This window comes from Canis aureus, chromosome 24 (genome assembly GCF_053574225.1).
Source record: "Canis aureus isolate CA01 chromosome 24, VMU_Caureus_v.1.0, whole genome shotgun sequence".
NCBI lineage: Eukaryota > Metazoa > Chordata > Mammalia > Carnivora > Canidae > Canis > Canis aureus.
The window spans coordinates 6,867,422-6,886,161 of record NC_135634.1 but is presented as its reverse complement, the minus strand read 5'-3'; the positions used below and the strand labels follow the sequence as shown (position 1 = coordinate 6,886,161).

The following is an 18,740-nucleotide window of genomic DNA, read 5'->3' as shown; positions in this document are numbered from 1 at the left end:
AAAAATGGGTTGGGAGATTTTCTGCATAACTCAGAGTTCACATGGGGAGATCTGCAGTATAAAGTTCCTTTCTGCCAATTCCTCTCCAAAATGTTACAATTGCAGTTATCTGGCAGTTTTTATGATCCAAAACATCACAATTCTTCACTTTTCTAATTCAATCAAGTTTTCTAATTCAATATTGTGGACATGCAGGATAGAACATGTGCCATTATTACCACAATAAATTTTTTTACTAACTGCAGGTAAAAGAGAACAAAAGTGAATTTACTACAATGAATAGCTGACCAATTTTTAAACCCAGACCATTTTGAGGTCATCAGATTTGTTTCTATATGTCTGTTGTTACACGAGTTTCAGGGAACAGAGCATATCCATAAATGCCTGAGGTGCTTTGAGACTCAAAGGTAGCCTTTTGCTGGACAAGTCTGGAGAGAAGATAATTAAGCCATGTAAAGCTGAGACCATAGTAGTTTCTCCTGGATCTTTAAATTTTTTATTTCTTTTTGAGCAATCCTTAATTTCTTGGTTTCATTATTAAAAGGGTCTTCTTTAGATTAAGGTGATCTAGCTCCCCAAAACTAAGTAGCATCATCTAAAGAAGATGAACTTGAGTCAAGAAATAATGGGTTTCTCCTGTTGAAGTTAAGGATTACTCAGAAGATCCTATTTTCTTACTCAGAAGCCATTCTTCACAAAATTATCACATGTTTTTGCTATGTATTTTAAATACCACAAATTTTGCAAAGTGCTACTATAAGGATTCCATCCAGTGACCCACAGCTTCATTTTGTGAGCTCACAGTCAAAACCATGGAGAGAAGCCGTGGGGTTGAATGCATGACCTCATACTCCCAAGTTCTAAACTTGACCCCAACCAGATATATGCAAAATGATGTCAAAAATGAAGTTTGTACCTGAGGCCTAAATATACTCTTTTCTTTCCTTTTCTCTTCTCTTCTCTTCTCTTCTCTCTTCTCTTCTCTTCTCTTCTCTTCTCTTCTCTTCTCTTCTCTCTTTCTCTTCTTCTTCTTTCTCTTCTCTTCTTTCCCCACTCAGCCATTTAAATGCTTTTTCCAGAAAAGTCTGTGAAGTCTTCTACAGTGAGGGCTTGCTTATGCCCAGAGAGCAATATATCAAACTCTGCTGACACCTTATGGAAGTGACATATTTGTAAGAAACTCTTTTACTCTTTATTCATGCTGAATCACATCTCAGAGACTATGGGTGGGATAGTTTCTTTCTCATTCAAGGGAAAAGATGCTGACTTTGGGTTGGTTACTAGTCTCCTTTAATGGCCTAGAAGAGGAAGAACAGGTACTCACTGGCTGCTCCTTTCTTCTGTGTAATGAATCTCTCTGTGGCTGAGGTGGGCCATCAGAAGGAGCTCACACAAAGTTTTAGGCCTTTTGCAGAGCAACCAAATCTGTGCAAAGAACCAGAGAAGCAATAGCCCTCAATATGTGACCAGGAAAATATGCTGAGAAATAGAGTTTTCTGACTAAGCCATACCAAGTTCTCTAATATGATTCACTTGAGTGGTAGAACAAAACTTTATCCTTTCTAAGTACCTAGACAAATGATAGGCAGTTGTATGTGGCTCTTAATATTTCTTTACCTTTGTCCAGACATAAACATATTGGAGAAGTTTCCTTGGAAAAATGGAAGGGGCATTTAGGAGTATGTGTAGCCCCTACCCTGCTGAGCCAAAGAATGAAAAATTAGACTCCTCAGAAATAGGAAGCACACTGCCTACCTTACATTGGCTTTCTTTTGTTCTACCAACATGGAAGCTGCCTTCTAAAGCAAAATAATTGGCAAACAGAGTGCACAACTTCTCCCCAATATAATCTTTGATACCCAACTCATGGGTGGATACTTTATCCTATTTGATTTTTTGAAAACTGTATTGTCAAACATGATAGAACATCAAAAGCACCCTATAAATACCCCATAGGCCTAGATTAGAATCATGTGGAACTCCAAATACCATTAAACTTTAAAGAGCAACCTTCCCAGTTATTTGTTCTGGAAGCCTGACATTAGTGCTTCACCAGTTCAGCCTGAACAGAAAGTTGTGCCTTGCCAAAGCCATGGATATCAAGCTTGAATAAGATGGCCCTGGAGCATGGGGAAAGAAGACCATCCATAACTTTGAGAGAGACTGATGCGCTTAAAACAATGGAGTAGGAGGCAGAAAGGAATTGAAATTTTATATTACAGTCTTGAGTATCTAATTATTTATTATTATTATTATTATTATTAATTATTTGAAGCATCTAATTACTGAGTTGACTTGCTTGCAGAGGGATTGCCATTCTTCAAGGCACTGTGCTCTGGAGGCTTTTGAAGGAAAAGAAGGAAACCAGCTTCTAGTGAGTATAGCCATTTGACAAGCCTTCAACATCAACTTTTCCTGTAATCCCCATGATAATTTTATGAAGTTCATTAGAAGCACTCTTAACATATCTTCACTTACCAGACACTGAAATGACTGATGTTCTTCCTTCTCTCCATATGCCAACGAATGTCTGTAGCCAGCTGGGAGGCTGTTCTGTATGCTCACTGGCTTCTGCTCTCACCGTTTGAGTTGTTTGCTTGCCAAACACCAGTTGCATCAGTTTACAAACCAGTTACAACTATAATTAGGTAATCTAATGAAATAGTTAACATATCAATGAAAAAGAGTGAAAATGAAAGAAAGCTGCTGTTTCTATGAAAACTAAGTTGAGTAATCTAAAACGACTCAGTTTAAAGGCAAGCCAACTAAAACAAAACAAAACAAAAATTGTAATTAGATTTGTCACAGGCCAGACAACTGTAAAAAACTAAAAAATAAATAGAGTGGAGATCATGTGAGTGGGAATAAGGATCTGGAATGATTGTGCACTTAAACTAAACAGTAAGATTTCAGTCCATTTAAAAACAAAGATACAAGATAGTTGACAATTCATCATATATGTTGCTTTTGCAAGAAAGGAAGGACTCTAACTTTAATCAGAAAAATGCCTTAATCCTGCACCAAAATATTGGGTAATAAATGCACTTTTCTGTGTTTTAAAAAATATTGCAGGTAAATACCTATTCCTCCTTAAAACTCCACTCTTGAGCTGAGGTTTTTTGTTTGTTTTTTGTTTTTTTGTTTTTTTGTTTTGTTTGTTTTTAATTAACCAACCACGTACTGGCCCTAATTGTGTCAGACATGAGGGCTTCCACTAAATTCTGAGCCCCATTTTATAAATGAGGAAACTAAGGATCAGAAAAAATAAGTCAATTTCTCAAAAAGCCATAGCAGAGCCAGACTTGGCTTTTTGCTGTGTCTAAAATGGAATTAGTTAATTCTGTGGTTACAACTTTCAAATCCCATTTATTCTGTCCTTGTCATTGCAGTCCTTGTCTGAAGCAGCTCAGAGGCTTGCAGGCTTCTTACAGCCCAGGACTGAGGTCACAGGGACTTCACTCAAGTGCCTGAGGGAGTTCAGCACAGATCTCCCTCAGGGGTTCTCCTGATCCCGGAGTCCTGGAATCTGCCTTTCTCCCCAGCCTAACCAGGCTACCTTCTTTGGGCAGAATTGCTGAGCTCTTGTTGGATCTATGCTTCCTCATGCCCTGTAGCTGGTAGATTAATCTCACCTCCCCTCGAAATGTGACCTGGAATCCTTGCCTGGATCTGGTGCTTCCAACTTCCACTTGTCTTAGAGGGCAGTTTAGGCACCCATCATTTCATCTCATCCGGATGGTTCCTTGTGACCAATTTGCTCTAGTTTCAAGGAGATCATGTTTTCCTATATCCTTTTTTTTTTTTCATGGTTTCCTATATCCTGATAAGAAACCAAAGTAGAAATTTTAAAGTTTCTTTTAATTTCAAAGTTATGCTTTTAATCTGAATCTTTCGAATATTAGTCCCATCTCTAAATATTTTTATAGCCTTCATCTTTATCTTGTCTGTTACTGGGCTCTTCAGAGAGCTTTCCATACCCTGTGAAGATGCAAAGTGATCAGCCACTAACTCTTTTTTACTCTCCTGTTGACTCTATTCTCACTGTTTTGGAATTAGGACAATTTTGTCAAAATCTAAAAGGAAGCCTTAAGCAGACCTAACTGACCTGTATTTCAGGCTATTTGATTAATCTGAATTCATAGGAAAGATGAGTGAGTGTTCTCTAGAAGTCTACATGTACCACACTGAACTCTTTTCCACCAATTCACCATTCTTAGGGGAAAAATAATTGTAACTGAGCAGAACTGAGCAGCATTTTTACTTTCTTTAAAGAATAATTTTGAGTATGTTATCAAACAATGGAATGTCAAAGGTTTATTCATTTATTTTAGGGATGGCATCAATAAGCAGCTGAAACAGGAATTCATAATGGATGGCCCAGCTTAACCCTAATATTTCACTGCACCCACATTGTCATGACACAGCTGTACAGAACAGTGTGAAATCATCAGAACTAATGAGTTGTCCGTGAAAATGTTGCAGGCTAAAATCCTAATGAACTATTTAAGCTGAAAAACTTAAATATTTTCATTCCTATAGTGAGAGCTTATACAAATGAATTTATGGATATAAATATAATGAAAAAACTGGAAAATGGTAAAAGGAATCTTAAATAAAGCTTCCTCTTTCATGTTAGCTTTTGTATTTGAGTTCTTTCCAGTTTTTGAATGGATGCTTGTATTGCGATGTATTTCCCCCTTAGGACTGCTTTTGCTGCATCCCAAAGATTTTGAACGGTTGTATCTTCATTCTCATTAGTTTCCATGAATCTTTGTAATTCTTCCTTAATTTCCTGGTTGACCCTTTCATCTTTTAGCAGGATGGTCCTTAACCTCCACGTGTTTGAGGTCCTTCCAAACTTCTTGTTGTGATTTAGTTCTAATTTCAAGGCATTATGGTCTGAGAATATGCAGGGGACGATCCTAATCTTTTGGTATCGGTTCAGACCCGATTTGTGACCCAATATGTGGTCTATTCTGGAGAAAGTTCCATGTGCACTTGAGAAGAATGTGTATTCAGTTGAGTTTGGATGTAAAGTTCTGTAGATATCTGTGAAATCCATCTGGTCCAGTGTATCATTTAAAGCTCTCGTTTCTTTGGAGATGTTGTGCTTAGAAGACCTATCGAGTGTAGGAAGAGCTAGGTTGAAGTCACCAACTATAAGTGTATTATTATCTAAGTATTTCTTCACTTTGGTTAATAATTGATTTATATATTTGGCAGCTCCCACATTCGGGGCATACATATTGAGGATTGTTAAGTCCTCTTGTTGGATAGATCCTTTAAGTATGAGATAGTGTCCCTCTTCATCTCTCACTACAGTCTTCGGGGTAAATTTTAGTTTATCTGATATAAGGATGGCTACCCCTGCTTTCTTTTGAGGACCATTCGAATGGTAAATGGTTCTCCAACCTTTTATTTTCAGGCTGTAGGTGTCCTTCTGTCTAAAATGAGTCTCTTGTAGACAGCAAATAGATGGGTCCTGCTTTTTGATCCAGTCTGAAACCCTGCGCCTTTTGATGGGGTCATTAAGCCCGTTCACATTCAGAGTTACTATTGAGAGATATGAGTTTAGTGTCATCATGATATCTATTCAGTCCTTGTTTTTGTGGATGTTCCACTGAACTTCTTCTTAAAGGGGAATTTTAAGAGTCCCCCTTAAAATTTCTTGCAGAGCTGGTTTGGAGGTCACATATTCTTTCAGTTCCTGCCTGTCTTGGAAGCTCTTTATCTCTCCTTCTATTTTGAATGAGAGCCTTGCTGGATAAAGTATTCTTGGTTGCATGTTCTTCTCATTTAGGACCCTGAATATATCCTGCCAGCCCTTTCTGGCCTGCCAGGTCTCTGTGGAGAGGTCTGCTGTTACCCTAATACCCCTCCCCATAAAAGTCAGGGATTTCTTGTCTCTTGCTGCTTTAAGGATCTTCTCTTTATCTTTGGAATTTGCAAGCTTCACTATTAAATGTCGAGGTGTTGAACGGCTTTTATTGATTTTAGGGAGGGGGGGTGTCTCTCTATTTCCTGGATCTGAATGCCTGTTTCCCTTCCCAGATTAGGAAAGTTTTCAGCTAGAATTTGTTCAAATACATATTCTGGCCCTCTGTCCCCTTCGGCGCCCTCGGGAACCCCAATTAAACGTAGGTTTTTCTTCCTCAGGCTGTCGTTTATTTCCCTTAATCTATCTTCATGGTCTTTTAATTGTTTGTCTCTTTTTCCTCAGTTTCCCTCTTTGCCATCAACTTGTCTTCTAGGTCACTCACTCGTTCTTCCACCTCGTTAACCCTCGTCGTTAGGACTTCTAGTTTGGATTGCATCTCATTCAATTGATTTTTAATTTCTGCCTGATTAGCTCTAAATTCTGCAGTCATGAAGTCTCTTGAGTCCTTTATGCTTTTTTCTAGAGCCACCAGTAGCTGTATGATAGTGCTTCTGAATTGGCTTTCTGACATTGAATTGTAATCCAGATTTTGTAACTCTGTGGGAGAGAGGACTGTTTCTGATTCTTTCTTTTGAGGTGAGGTTTTCCTTCTAGTCATTTTGCTCAGTGCAGAGTGGCCAAAAGCAAGTTGTATTGGGAAAAGGAGAAAAAGAGAGGAGAGAAAGAAGGAAAGAAAAGAGAAAGAGAAAAAAAAAGTTAGAAAAAAAGAAAAAGAGAAAGAAAAAGAACGGGAAAAAAGGGGTGGGGGAAGCAAACAAATCAAAAAGCAAAGCAAAACAAAACAAAACAAAACAACAAAAAACCCACAGGGGAGTATCCTCTGATTCTGTGTACCTTAAGTCCCTTGACTTCCCCCTGGAACTTGTCCGTCTAGCTGGTCTTCTGGGGGAGGGGCCTGTTGTGCTGATTCTCAGGTGTGAGCACTTGGGGGAGCTGCTGTGCCCCTGCCTGGTGCAGGGCTCAGTGGGGGTTGTTTACCCCGTGAGGCCCCAGGAGCAACAGCCCCAGTGGCGGGGCCAGCTCTGAGCCCTGGAGTCAGCCCCCGCAGTAGCTCCGGAGCTCTCCGTCTGCAGGGCCTGGAGGCTCCGGGGCGGGGCCGCTGATCTGCTCAGCTCGGGGCAGGAGCGTCCTCGCTGTCCTGGGCCCTCCCGGCCTCTGCCTGTCCCGGGGGGAGGCCGGATCCTGGGCTGTGTCCCGGCGCCCTGTGCTCGGGGCCTGCGCTGGTGGATTCGCGCTCCCGCCCCGCAGCCCCCTCCGCGGAGCCACCCCCGAGCCCCCCCGAGCTGCTCCGGGTCCCGCCGTGCGCGCTGCAGCCCTTAGGGAGCTCGGCGCACTCTCCTGGGCGCGCAGTTGCTCTGTTTCTGTCCCGGGGAGCCCGAGGGCATCCCCGCCCTCCTGGGTCCTGCTCCAACTCCCCGCGAGCCCCTTTCCGCCCGGGAAGGTCGGTGCAGCTCCTGCGTCTCCGGGACGGGGCTCTCCTGTCCTGGGGACACTCGCCCCGGCCTCAGCCCGGCTCCTCGCGGGGCCCCTCCCCCTTGGAGGCCTTTGTTTCTTTATTCCTTTTTCCCCGTCTTCCTATCTTGATAGAAGCGCGAACTCTTCTCACTGTAGCATTCCAGGTGTTCTCTCTTTAATTCTCAGGCCGAATTCATAGATTTTCAGGATAATTTGAAGGTTTTCTAAGTAATTTGGTGGAGACAGGTGATTTGGGGACCCTCCTCTTCCGCCATCCTGCCCCTCCTCCTCCTCTTTCATGTATAGGCTGATTTGAGCTGTTATGCCTAAACTCAAACCTTTGTCTGATATCCCTCAACAAAGAAATAACTTAAGCCCATTGCCAAGAGCATTTGCTTCTACTAATTTCATATCCATGATAAATGATCTCTAGGTTCCCATGAAAATATTCTAGAACACAGAACATATTTTCATTTAGGATGAATCTGAGCTTGTAAGAGAGAAATAGAGCGAAAAAAAACTTCTCTTATATTGAGCTGTTGCACTTTGAGTCTGTTTTTCCGTTAGCCTACCCTACCTAACATGGGATGATAATAGTATAGGTTGGGACAGAAAGGCATGGGATGGTAAGCTGGATGAGGTGCGGCAGCCTAGGCAACGCTTCTGCCATTGAATGCTGTCTCCTGTTCCTCCTGGAAGTTTCATACTTCATTCCCTCCCAGCTCCAGCCAAGCTTGGGGAATCAAATTGGAAAGGCCAAAGGAGCAACAAGTTACTCTAGCTCTGGGTGACCTACCAGAAGGTTTGGATACTAAAACCATTTGGTGACCCTTTCCAAATGTTTGACTCTAGCCAAATAATAACCTGAATTAGTTTGGATCAAATTGGTATTTTCCAGCACCTTAAATGTATCATAAAAGTCAGCATTTTCATAACTCATCTACTTACCTATGGAGTTTCTAGGGACTCCTGTAGCAACAGCTACCAGGTGCTTAGAGAGGGATATGTAAATAAAGGGGCTTCACCAGAGGCTTCCAGTGTTAACCTGTGCAACAAGCACTTTGTTTTATAAGAAAATGTTTTTCTTTCCTTGCTGGTGACTGTAGAAAGAACATATGTGGGACACTTGGGTGTGGTGACAAACACCTATGGTACAGATGAGGATATTTGTATCCTAAATGCATCCTAAATACAAACCCAGAGTTAGAAAGGGGAAGGCAAAAGAAATGGACAACGATCTAAAGATTTTAGATACGTACTGTATGTCATATAGAGCACTAAAACTATAATGGTAAATCAAGATCATTAAGCACACTTAACATTTATCATAAACATATTTAGGAATCATGACCTGAAAACAACACTCTAATCAGCCTTTTCAAAAGCTTTTAAGTGCATCTATTAAATCATGTCAGAGTTCAGATTTTCTGGTATAGCATAATAGTCTCTTAAATTACTGTCTGAGGGCAGCCTGGGTGGCTCAGTGGTTTAGCACTGCCTTCAGCCCAGAGCATGATCCTGGAGACCCAGGATCGAGTCCCATGTCAGGCTCCCTGTATGGAGCCTGCTTCTCCCTCTGCCTGTCTCTCTGTGCCTCTCTCTTTCTTTCATGAATAAATAAATCTTTTAAAAAATAAAAATAAATAAATTACAGTCTGAGACACCTTGGGAGATAATTAGAGAATTTAGTAATATTAAGTTTTTGCAAATCTTTGGGATTCTCAAATGTCATAATGAGTACAGAAGTGTAGACAATGTTTTCCTTTTTCTAAGTTAAGAACATAAAAGATGGATGTTTACTTAACCATAAACAGAAATGTCAGTCAAAATTTAATACCAACTTCCTAGGCTCATCAGATTATGCCTACAAAGGCTAGAGAGGATCAGAGATCTAAATCTAAGAACTAAGACTATAAAACTCTTTGGAAAAGAAAATAGAAGAAAGGCTTCATGACATTAGATTTGGTAATAATCTCTTCTACATGACACCAAAAGCACAGGCAACAAAAGAAAAATAAACTGGACTATCTCAAAATTTAAAATGGAGACTATCAACAGAGTGAAAAGACAACACACAGAATGGGAAAAAATGTTTTCAAGTCATACATCTAATAAAGGGTTAATATCCAGACTATATAAAGAACACTTACAACTCAACAACAACAACAACAAAACAGACAAATTAAAATGGACAAAGGGCTTGAACAGATATTTCTCCAAAGATATACAAATGGCAAAATATCATGAAAAGAAGCTCAACATCATTAATCATTAAAGAAATGTGTATCAAAACCACAATGAGATACCCCCTTTCATCTTCTAGGATGGTTATTATTAAAACAAAAACAAAAACCAGAAAATAAGCATTGGTAAGGATATAGAGAAATCAGAATCTTTGTGCTCATCTGGTGGGAGTATAAAATGGCACAGCTTCAATGGGAGACATGATGGCAATTCCTCAAGAAGTTAAAAATAGAATTACTGTGATTCAGTAATTTCACTTCTGAGCATATACCCCAAGGAACTGAAAGCAGGGACTCAAACAGATATTTGTATACCAGTGTTCTTAGTGGTATTATTCACAATAGCCAAAAGGTGGACCAACCCAAGTGTCTGCCCATCAGTGAATGAATGGATGAAGAAAATGTGGAATACAGATACAGTGGAAGATTATTAAGCCATAAAAAGGAAGAAAATTCTGAGACATGCTACCAAATGGATGAATCTTTGGTAAGGGCATTATGCTAAATAAAAGAAGCCAGTCACAAGAAGACAAATACTCTGTGATTCCACTCATTTGAGTTTCCTAGAGCAATCAGAATCAGAGACAGAACATAGAATAGTGATTGCTGCAGGCGAAGGGGAAAGGGAAATGTGAGATTAATAAGTTTAATGGGTATCAAGTTTCAGTTTTGGAAGATGAAAAAAGTTCTTGAGATGGATGGTGGCAAGGGTCGTACAACATTGAGAGTGTACCTAACACCACTGAACTATATGGCTAAGAATGGTGAAAGTAGTAAATTGTATGTTATATATATTTTATCAAAATTCAATGAATAAAAACAAATTTTAAAAAAGGATAATGGCACATATTGTGAATCATTTAAAAAGCACATTAGCCTTAGTTACATAATAATTTAGGATTAAGGGCTTCAAGAATCTGAATTATTCAGAAAATCTGTATGTACAGAACTTTAGTCCTTTGGGAGATGAATAATCTGCTAGGAAAGTTTTTATTTCCATTAAGAAAGAATGGTTAAGAAAGTTGGTGGTAGTGATATTTTGGAGTATTTTACTCAGGTTCAAACCCTTTAACTGTCTTCCTTTTCCATAATGGTCCCTCCTCTGTCTTGCAATACTACTACCTCCACCATGTGTACCACATATACCATGGGTCTACACTCTTTCTACAGCTAGCTGAGACAACTACAGGCATCGGACCCAAGTTAGGTCAGTGAAAGGCCTTTGCCAATGGATTTGGAATTAGGAGACAAAGACAGAGAGGATGTGATAGGCATCCTCTATAAAGGCCCTCTGCGTTCCCTGTATACTAGAATTTATGCCCTCTTTTCTTGAGTGTGGACTAAACCTAGTATCTCACTTCTACCAAATATAATAGGAAAAAGTGATGGAATGTCACCTCTGAAGTTAGGTTATAAAAAGACAGCAACTACTATCTTGGCTCTCCTCTTCTCGCTCCTTCTGATAGAAACCAGCTGACATACTGTGAGTCACTCTAAGGCAAGGCCCGTGTTGCAAGGAATTATAAGAAGTCAATAGCCAGTGTGGCCAACAATCTCTAAGGAACTGAATTTAGGAGCAAATCTCCTTCAGTGAAACCTTTCCATAAGACTGCTGCCCTAATGAACATTTCAATTGCAGCCTTGTGTGGGATTTTGAGGAGAAGGCACTCAGCTGAGCCACACCTTGTTTCCTCCCCCACAAAAACTATAGGATAATAAATGCAATAAATAAATAAATGAAGTAAGCAAGGTAATAAAAGTCACTAACTTTAAGGTAATTGGTTATACAGCAATAGATAACTGAGATAGAGGAACAGATGTCATCACTTTTGGGGAAGCAAAAATTAAAACATATAAACATGGCAGTTGAGAATGGCCACATTATGCCATGTAAATAAAGGAGCAGAAAAATAGGTTTTAAGAGAAAGACAACGATTAGGGATAGACATGAAGAGAAGCAGAGATCAGAATCTGAATGAGACCATGTGTAGGTTCCCAGTGGCCTGCCAGTTGCCCCATTCCTTCTGAGGTGTGGCTGCATGCTTGCCTTTCTTTCTGTTCTGTGAGGTCTCTGGTTATGTATAATAAGTTGCCCATATCTATTTTCTGTGGGCTGATTTTTATAAGTTGCAATCAGAATCCTAAAATCCTAGGATGTATCAAATTGTACAGTTGTATAGGATGTAGCAAGTCTCACACAAGACTGACATTTTTTAAAGATCTTCAAGTACCTGACAATGAGTTTGGCTGTTTAAGGAGGCTCTTGGCCTGAGAGGCACCTGGATATTCTAAGCCACTTGACTTTGGGTCAGAAGAAATTGAGTCAACTTCATGAGTAACTAGCTCTCAACCTACTGCTCTAATCAATGACCAACCATGGCAACATTTATGGTATTAGGTGGTTTGGATAATATTTGTGCAGAATTTAGAGATCCCAGCTGAAAGCTGTTTGAAATAGACAATGTTGCTGTTGATACAGAACAAATTGTTGCCCTTTCTTGCAAAGAACACAGTGATATTTTTGGAGCTCTCTTATTATGTTACATGATGCAAATACATATCCAGAGGAGGCATATTTTAATTCTTAGAAACAGAGTAACTACATAAAATGTACTATCCTTTTCTCCTAATCCAGTTAAATCTTTTTGTTTTCTGTTTTAAAGTCACGTCACTGTCTAATCACTATCCTAACAAAATTCAAAGCAGTTTATGTATTACAAACTTGACAATAAAATAGAGACTTAAAAGCAATAAACATCTTTGAAACAATTCATCAAGTCCCAAAAAGGTGCCAGAATGAGTTTTGGAATGATAAGTTTGAATTTAAAAATCAAAATTTGTTCTCAGCCTGGGACTTAAAATGTCAAAAATACACTTTTATAGCCCAGTTGTAAACCTTGAAAAATAGCCCAGACCTCCAAGAAAATACAGATGTACTGCAGTGGTTCTTCTACACTGCTCATACCCCATTTTGGTTCTGTGCATGTGTGTGAATTATCTGGATTTCTGCCTTATGACTTATTTTCACATGTTGAGCATTCTTTCTTTCTTGGAAAGATGTAGGTTTGGCATGATTTGAAACGTCATGCTGGTATACCCTGCATCTGCAGCCTCACTACAGCTGACTGCAAAAACAGTACACACATGACCTGAAGGCATCTTGACTCAATTTTTAAAAAAACATTCAACAGTTTATCAACTGTTATTAACCTTAGGCCAAACAAAGCATCCTCAAAACAGGTCCTCAGGCTCAGAGCTGTCAACCACAGGTAGAACTTTTCTTTCTTCCTGATTCAACTTTACACTCTGCTGGTCTGGTGACCTGTCCCTTCAGGACCCATCTGCCATGTACACTTAGCTGGGTGTCACATTTGTCCGTGAGCAAGTTCTTCCTACCTTCCCAGATGATTCTATATGCATCATTAGTGTTACTGAGTTCTGGATGCCAGGATCATGACTGCAATTGTCAATTGGTTTTCCCATTTTTGGGTAACTCTTTTGAATGATAGGATATTCTGACATTTACGATGTCAGTAAAATTGAGAATATCTGATGAGAATACTGAATAAACTATATGCAGTTTACCATGTTGTTTACTTGGAAAAATATGTATTCATCAGGTAGATGTATATTCCTCAACAACACCTGCTGGCCTCTCCTGGCTTTTGCATTCTGTCCTCTCTTCAGGGATGGCTCTTCCTCCAGATACCCAGCTCACTCCTTTCTCTTCTTCAGGTCTCTGCTCAGATGTTGCCTCTCACAGAGGTTTTCCTTGACTGTCCTGTACCAAATAGCACTCCTGCCACTCTGCCACACACACCCCCTCTCCCTTGTCCTGCTTTATCATTCTCCATGGCATTCACCACCCTCTGACATGCTACCATCTGTCTTCCTCCACTGGACTCTGAATGTCAACACGGCAGAAACTGCAGTATAGAATAGAACCTGACCTGCAGTTGCTTCTCAGTAAATATCTGTTGCATGAATAAATTATATATAAATAACAAAAAATCAACACAATGTTTCAATTAATTGGGGCTATAAGGCCTGATGAAGCTTGATCTGCCCTAGATTCATCTTATCTTACTCTTTGGGATTTTTGTTTCTACATCACTGGTTCATCTTTCCTGCATACTTCTTCCTGTCACACTGCTTTGTATCAAGTTCTTCCCTCCTATCATGTCTGAAACACTGCTTTGCAGAAAAAGCTTACTCTCTCTGTGGCAGCTACTCAAAGTGGTCATTAGAGGTCAAGTTTTGATCAACTCTATACCTCTAATTATTTCCATTACTGTTGGTTTCTATACAACTCTCTGCAGTGTAAGAACCAGAAATGTCCTCCCTTCTCAAAACTGCACTTAGCAAAAGTGGCAGCAGAGATTATCTAAAGTGGCTTTCTTCTATGCTCTGTTTTATTATGTATGGTTTGGGCTTCACCCCAGACCCATACACTTCCTTGGTGTTTCTTGGAGTCATGGAGCTTGGTTGCTGCTGCTCTTTCTTCTATGGATCCAGGACCCTGAGACACATCCTTAGTGCTGTGTGGGTGACTCATCGTACACCCAGGCCACGTAAGCACCCGAGTACTCCTCTGTTGCTACAAAGTGCATATGGGTGTGGATCCAAAAACTAAAGGGTATTATAGTATTAATATACTACAGAGGCAAGTTTCAACCAACTGGACTTAGAAACCCTGGAGAAATTGGTGAGACAGGGAGCAGTGTCATGTATTCTTTCCAGAGCTTGCTATGGCACTAAACAATCAATTCATCATGAGGCCAAGCATCTCAGAAACACACTCCCTTCTTCTTGCTCACACTCCTTCCTTCCTCACTCCACTTCTTCCTCACTCTTGTTTTCCTGGGATTAACTCTTCAATAAAGTGTGATCACATAAGTTTGGGTTTAGGCTCTATTTTCCAGAAAATTCAGGCAACTGGTATACACACATATATATACATATATGCATATATATGCAAACACATATAATATATATATATATATATATATATATATATATATATATATATATGCCTGCCTCTAGCTTTTAAAGGACAGAAAGTAACTTTTAGGCTGAAAGCTACAAAAAAAAAAAAAAAAAAAAAAAGAGTAAAGCAAACAAAAGCAAAGACAAAACAATAACCAAAACTGTTTTGTTGCCTGGAAGTTATTATCACTGTTATTTCCTATGTCATAAAATAAGAAATTTTCCCTACATAGAGTGGCTTGATTTTGCTATTTAATTATTTGCTCTCCAAAGATGTGTGGGCTTTAAAAACACTTGAAAACATACAAGGTTCATGCATATACATCATTTGATTTCCTCCTGAGTTGGGAGGACAGGCACAGTTGGTTATGTTACATAGGGTAAATTTACCTCCTCCCATACCACCTAAGAATCCTTTGGCAATAAAGCACCCCTAACCTAATAATGAAAGGGTAACAATGATTTTTGTGGTGTGGGTAGAGAAGGTCGGTGAGATCTGTGGGTCAGTGAAGCATGGTGGGCGCCTCAGATCAGACGACATTGACAATTAAGATTTTAGCTTAAGTGTATTTCTGCTTCTAGTGAAAGCCACATTGTTTGTTGGTTCTCTACTATTACATCATTCAGATTTGTTTTGCAAAATATGGATACTTTATGATATTAGTACAGTAAAGAGCTTTTCTTAAAAATTAACTTAGAAATGTCAATATGGGAGTGCCTGAGTGGCTTAGTCAGTTAAGTACCAGCCTTCCACTCAGGTCATGATCTCAAGGTCCTGGGATCAAGTACTGCATTGGACTCCCTGCTCAGCGGGGCTTCTGCTTCTCCCTCTCACTCTCCCTCTGTGACCACTCTCTCTCTCAAATAAATAAATAAATATTTTTTTCAAAAAATAAAGAAATGTCAATAAAAACAGTTTATACAGAGCTTAGCACCACAAAATGAAAAGGGATCAAATATTTACTTAATGAAATCAAGAATCTAGAAGTGATCGCAACCATGACCTTTTGCAAACTGCATGTTTATATTTAGTTATGTGTTCTGCTGAAAATTAGTGCAGGGGCAAGTAACCTACTACTCTGAAGAGTGGCATCTCTGTTGGTCATTTGGAAGTTGGAACATATTTCCCATGGGAAGGACATCCTACATGGTGATTAAATTTCCAAACCTATTCCTAAATGCCTATTTAACCCATAATGAAGTTGAATACTACTTCTGAAAAGAACTTGCTTTTACACCAGAAGAGAAACAATGGGTCCCCAGTGAGTTTGGGTTAACCGTGAAATAAATAATTGGCAATTGATCTGTGGGCAGATCAATCCCCATAAAAATCATCAAATAGAAATTCTGGAGCCAGCTGACATTTGCCTTCAACCCGGCTCCTCGGGAGCATCACTGTTCAAGGTGCTATGTCAAAAGTGCTGCTCTGCTGTTTATGCTGCATTTCCTCTTTCAGTGGTTTTACTGCAGTTACATGGACTTAAGGACCCACCTAGAGACATGAGGGAAGCTGCCCTTCTGATCTGGTCATTTCCATGGCCTCACTGAGCAGTGCAGATTGATGTAGGCAAAGCTGTCAGGATCAATTGCAATGATTGGCCCTTCCATTGCCTGGCTTATTCACTCACTCTGTCTAGACTCCAATTCCTGGAGTCTTTAGTGACTCATTTTTCAACAAAATGCAAGTAATTTCACTTTGTTTTGCCTTAAGCACTATATAACCTAATATTTAATGTGCACTGAGTAATACTATGTGTACCCCAGCAAAAAGCAGTCTGCAGATACCCCAGAATAGCATATCACTTGGACTTTGATCATAATTACACATTAACCCTTTTATTGAAATCTTGGTCTTGTGAAAATGTGCATACTAGCACCCTACTCAAAGCTACAGCATTGACCTGAATACCTTCAATAATGCCTTTTTTATCTCATACTTGGTCTACAATGTCTTAAAATGCCATAACCTCTCTTTAGATGAGTTTGAAGTAGAGCTGTTTATTCCTCTCAAAACACGTCTTAAAAGACTAGAAGAGTCAAACCAGAATGGGTGATTGTTCAGGGTGCCTTGAAATGGTCAGCATGCAGAGCCAGCTGCAAAATGCTGGGGGTTGTTCTAAAAGCAGCCAACTATGAGCCTACAGACACAGCATCATGGAACTTGACTATGTCATGCTTTCAAAACAAGCATATGTAGGTATAGGGCCAAACCCTTGTTTGAGATTCCATATCTCTAGGGCTCTTGGAAGAAAAGTCTAACCTTTTTCTGCCTCTAGATTATCAGAGAGCTGGAGTCAGAGGCAGAATGCAATCTGGTGGAGTCAGTTTGCTGAGCCTAGTGCAGTGGTGGGATTACATATCCCTACAACGTTAACCATTCTCCAGCAAGAATGGTCCCTTACCTTCATTGCAGAACATTGTTCCACAGTCTAAAAAGATGTAATGTCAAAATCATTTCCTGAGATAATGCTTTCCTCCAAGACAGTTATTTCTGCTAATCCTATATGATCATTTGAGACATGTGTGCCCTGCCCTGGAGTTGACCTTTTCACATACATGTTCCCTGTTACCTAACCAGAATTTTCTTAATGTTTTTCTCATAAACCAATCTTTTCAATATATTTTTTTCTTTCAAGTTCCTCATTTCTATTCATTTATGACTCTTCTTAAACTCATTATTTCAGTGCATGTTTGTTGAGAGCCCATTATAAGAGATATATCCTTTTATTCATCATATATATGTGTGTATATATCTATATTTACATATATTTGTATATTACATCTTTTGGGCCAAAGCATGGCAATAAAGAGGGCAAAGTCCATGTTCTCATGCAGCTTACAGACCAAGGAAATGATATTAGCTACAATCGCCAACTGCTAAAACTTTTATACCCATCACCTCCTTGAGTTCTCATGTCAGTTTTATAAGGCAGGCAGTATCCTTATTTTACAGATGAGAAGAGTGAAGCTCTGAAAGACATGCCCAAGGCCCCCCAGCAAACAGAACTGAATCCTGAACTGCTTCTGCATCCAGCACACTGCTTCCGGTTACCAACATCTAAGGGGACAGCCCTGCATTACCTTCCCTCTATTATCCACACTCCTGCACGCATGTGGGCCTTCTCTTCTTCTGCTAACAATCACACATCTCAACTGCTTTTCTTTATCGTCTCTGGGTCTTCTCAGCAGGTCCCATTCATACCAAACAGCTACTGTATCTATATTCATGTTACTCTCACCGCATGATTACCAAATGGGAAAACATCTGTAACATTATGGGTTTCCTTCCTCTTTTAATTATGGGTTTAGCAATCAGTGGAACTTTAATATTTAATAGCTAAGCCAAACACTTAATGGTTACAAAGTGCTGTTACACATTTGATGTAAAATCAGAGTGAAAGTGAACTCTAAACCAATCAACTCTGTGCACCTGACACATGGGCAGGCCAGGGGCGGGAAGAAAGAATGCATTTAAACCCATTACCGATGACCTGCATAACCAACCCATACCTCTGCTCTGGTCCCTGCTTTACTTTTTGTTCGTGAATTATACAGGCAATTTAAATCATGAAGAAAAGCAAGGCCTTCCATTGTCAATACCCTTCCACACACCCATGATGCAGATAAGTTGATAAAGAGGCTGCTAATTATATTAACATTTTGTAATGTATGATTCAGTGTTGTTCACCATGAAAATCCACCTCCTTTTCTTAGAATATTTACCTTCTTTTCTGATTGTGCTTTGCCTCAGGGAAGTTTTGGAGGACGGCCAATACTGCTGTCCTGTGATAGGTGACAGATTTCAGGAATTATCAGAGTATATCACTAAGTGATCTTTTTTTACATTAAAATGAAATACCAGGACTGCCTAATAGATGACAACTTGAAACTGAGGGGGAACAATTTCTATTCATAATAAATTATCAGAAAGATCCCTGCCTATGAATATTTACAGAGGGTCACTGAGAGTAGCTTGACGTTGCCAAAGCTCTTTTAAAATGAGCCACCAAAGGCTGATTGGGTTCAGATTTTGCTGGTGCCATAACCATGGATGAGGGAGATTTCAAGATTTCTGGTTAGGCCTTGGAAGGTTACTCAAGGGTAAAGAAGATGATAGA

At 39.7% G+C, this 18,740-nt stretch overlaps 1 long non-coding RNA gene across 1 annotated transcript; it reads left to right on the top strand.

Moving 5' to 3' along the window:
- Positions 1-984: 984 nt before the first annotated feature.
- Positions 985-18,255, top strand: LOC144296428 (uncharacterized). Its single transcript, XR_013363549.1, has 3 exons — positions 985-1,172; positions 2,306-2,374; positions 17,576-18,255. It is a non-coding gene; the product is annotated as an uncharacterized LOC144296428 (long non-coding RNA).
- The last annotated feature ends 485 nt before the right edge of the window (positions 18,256-18,740 follow it).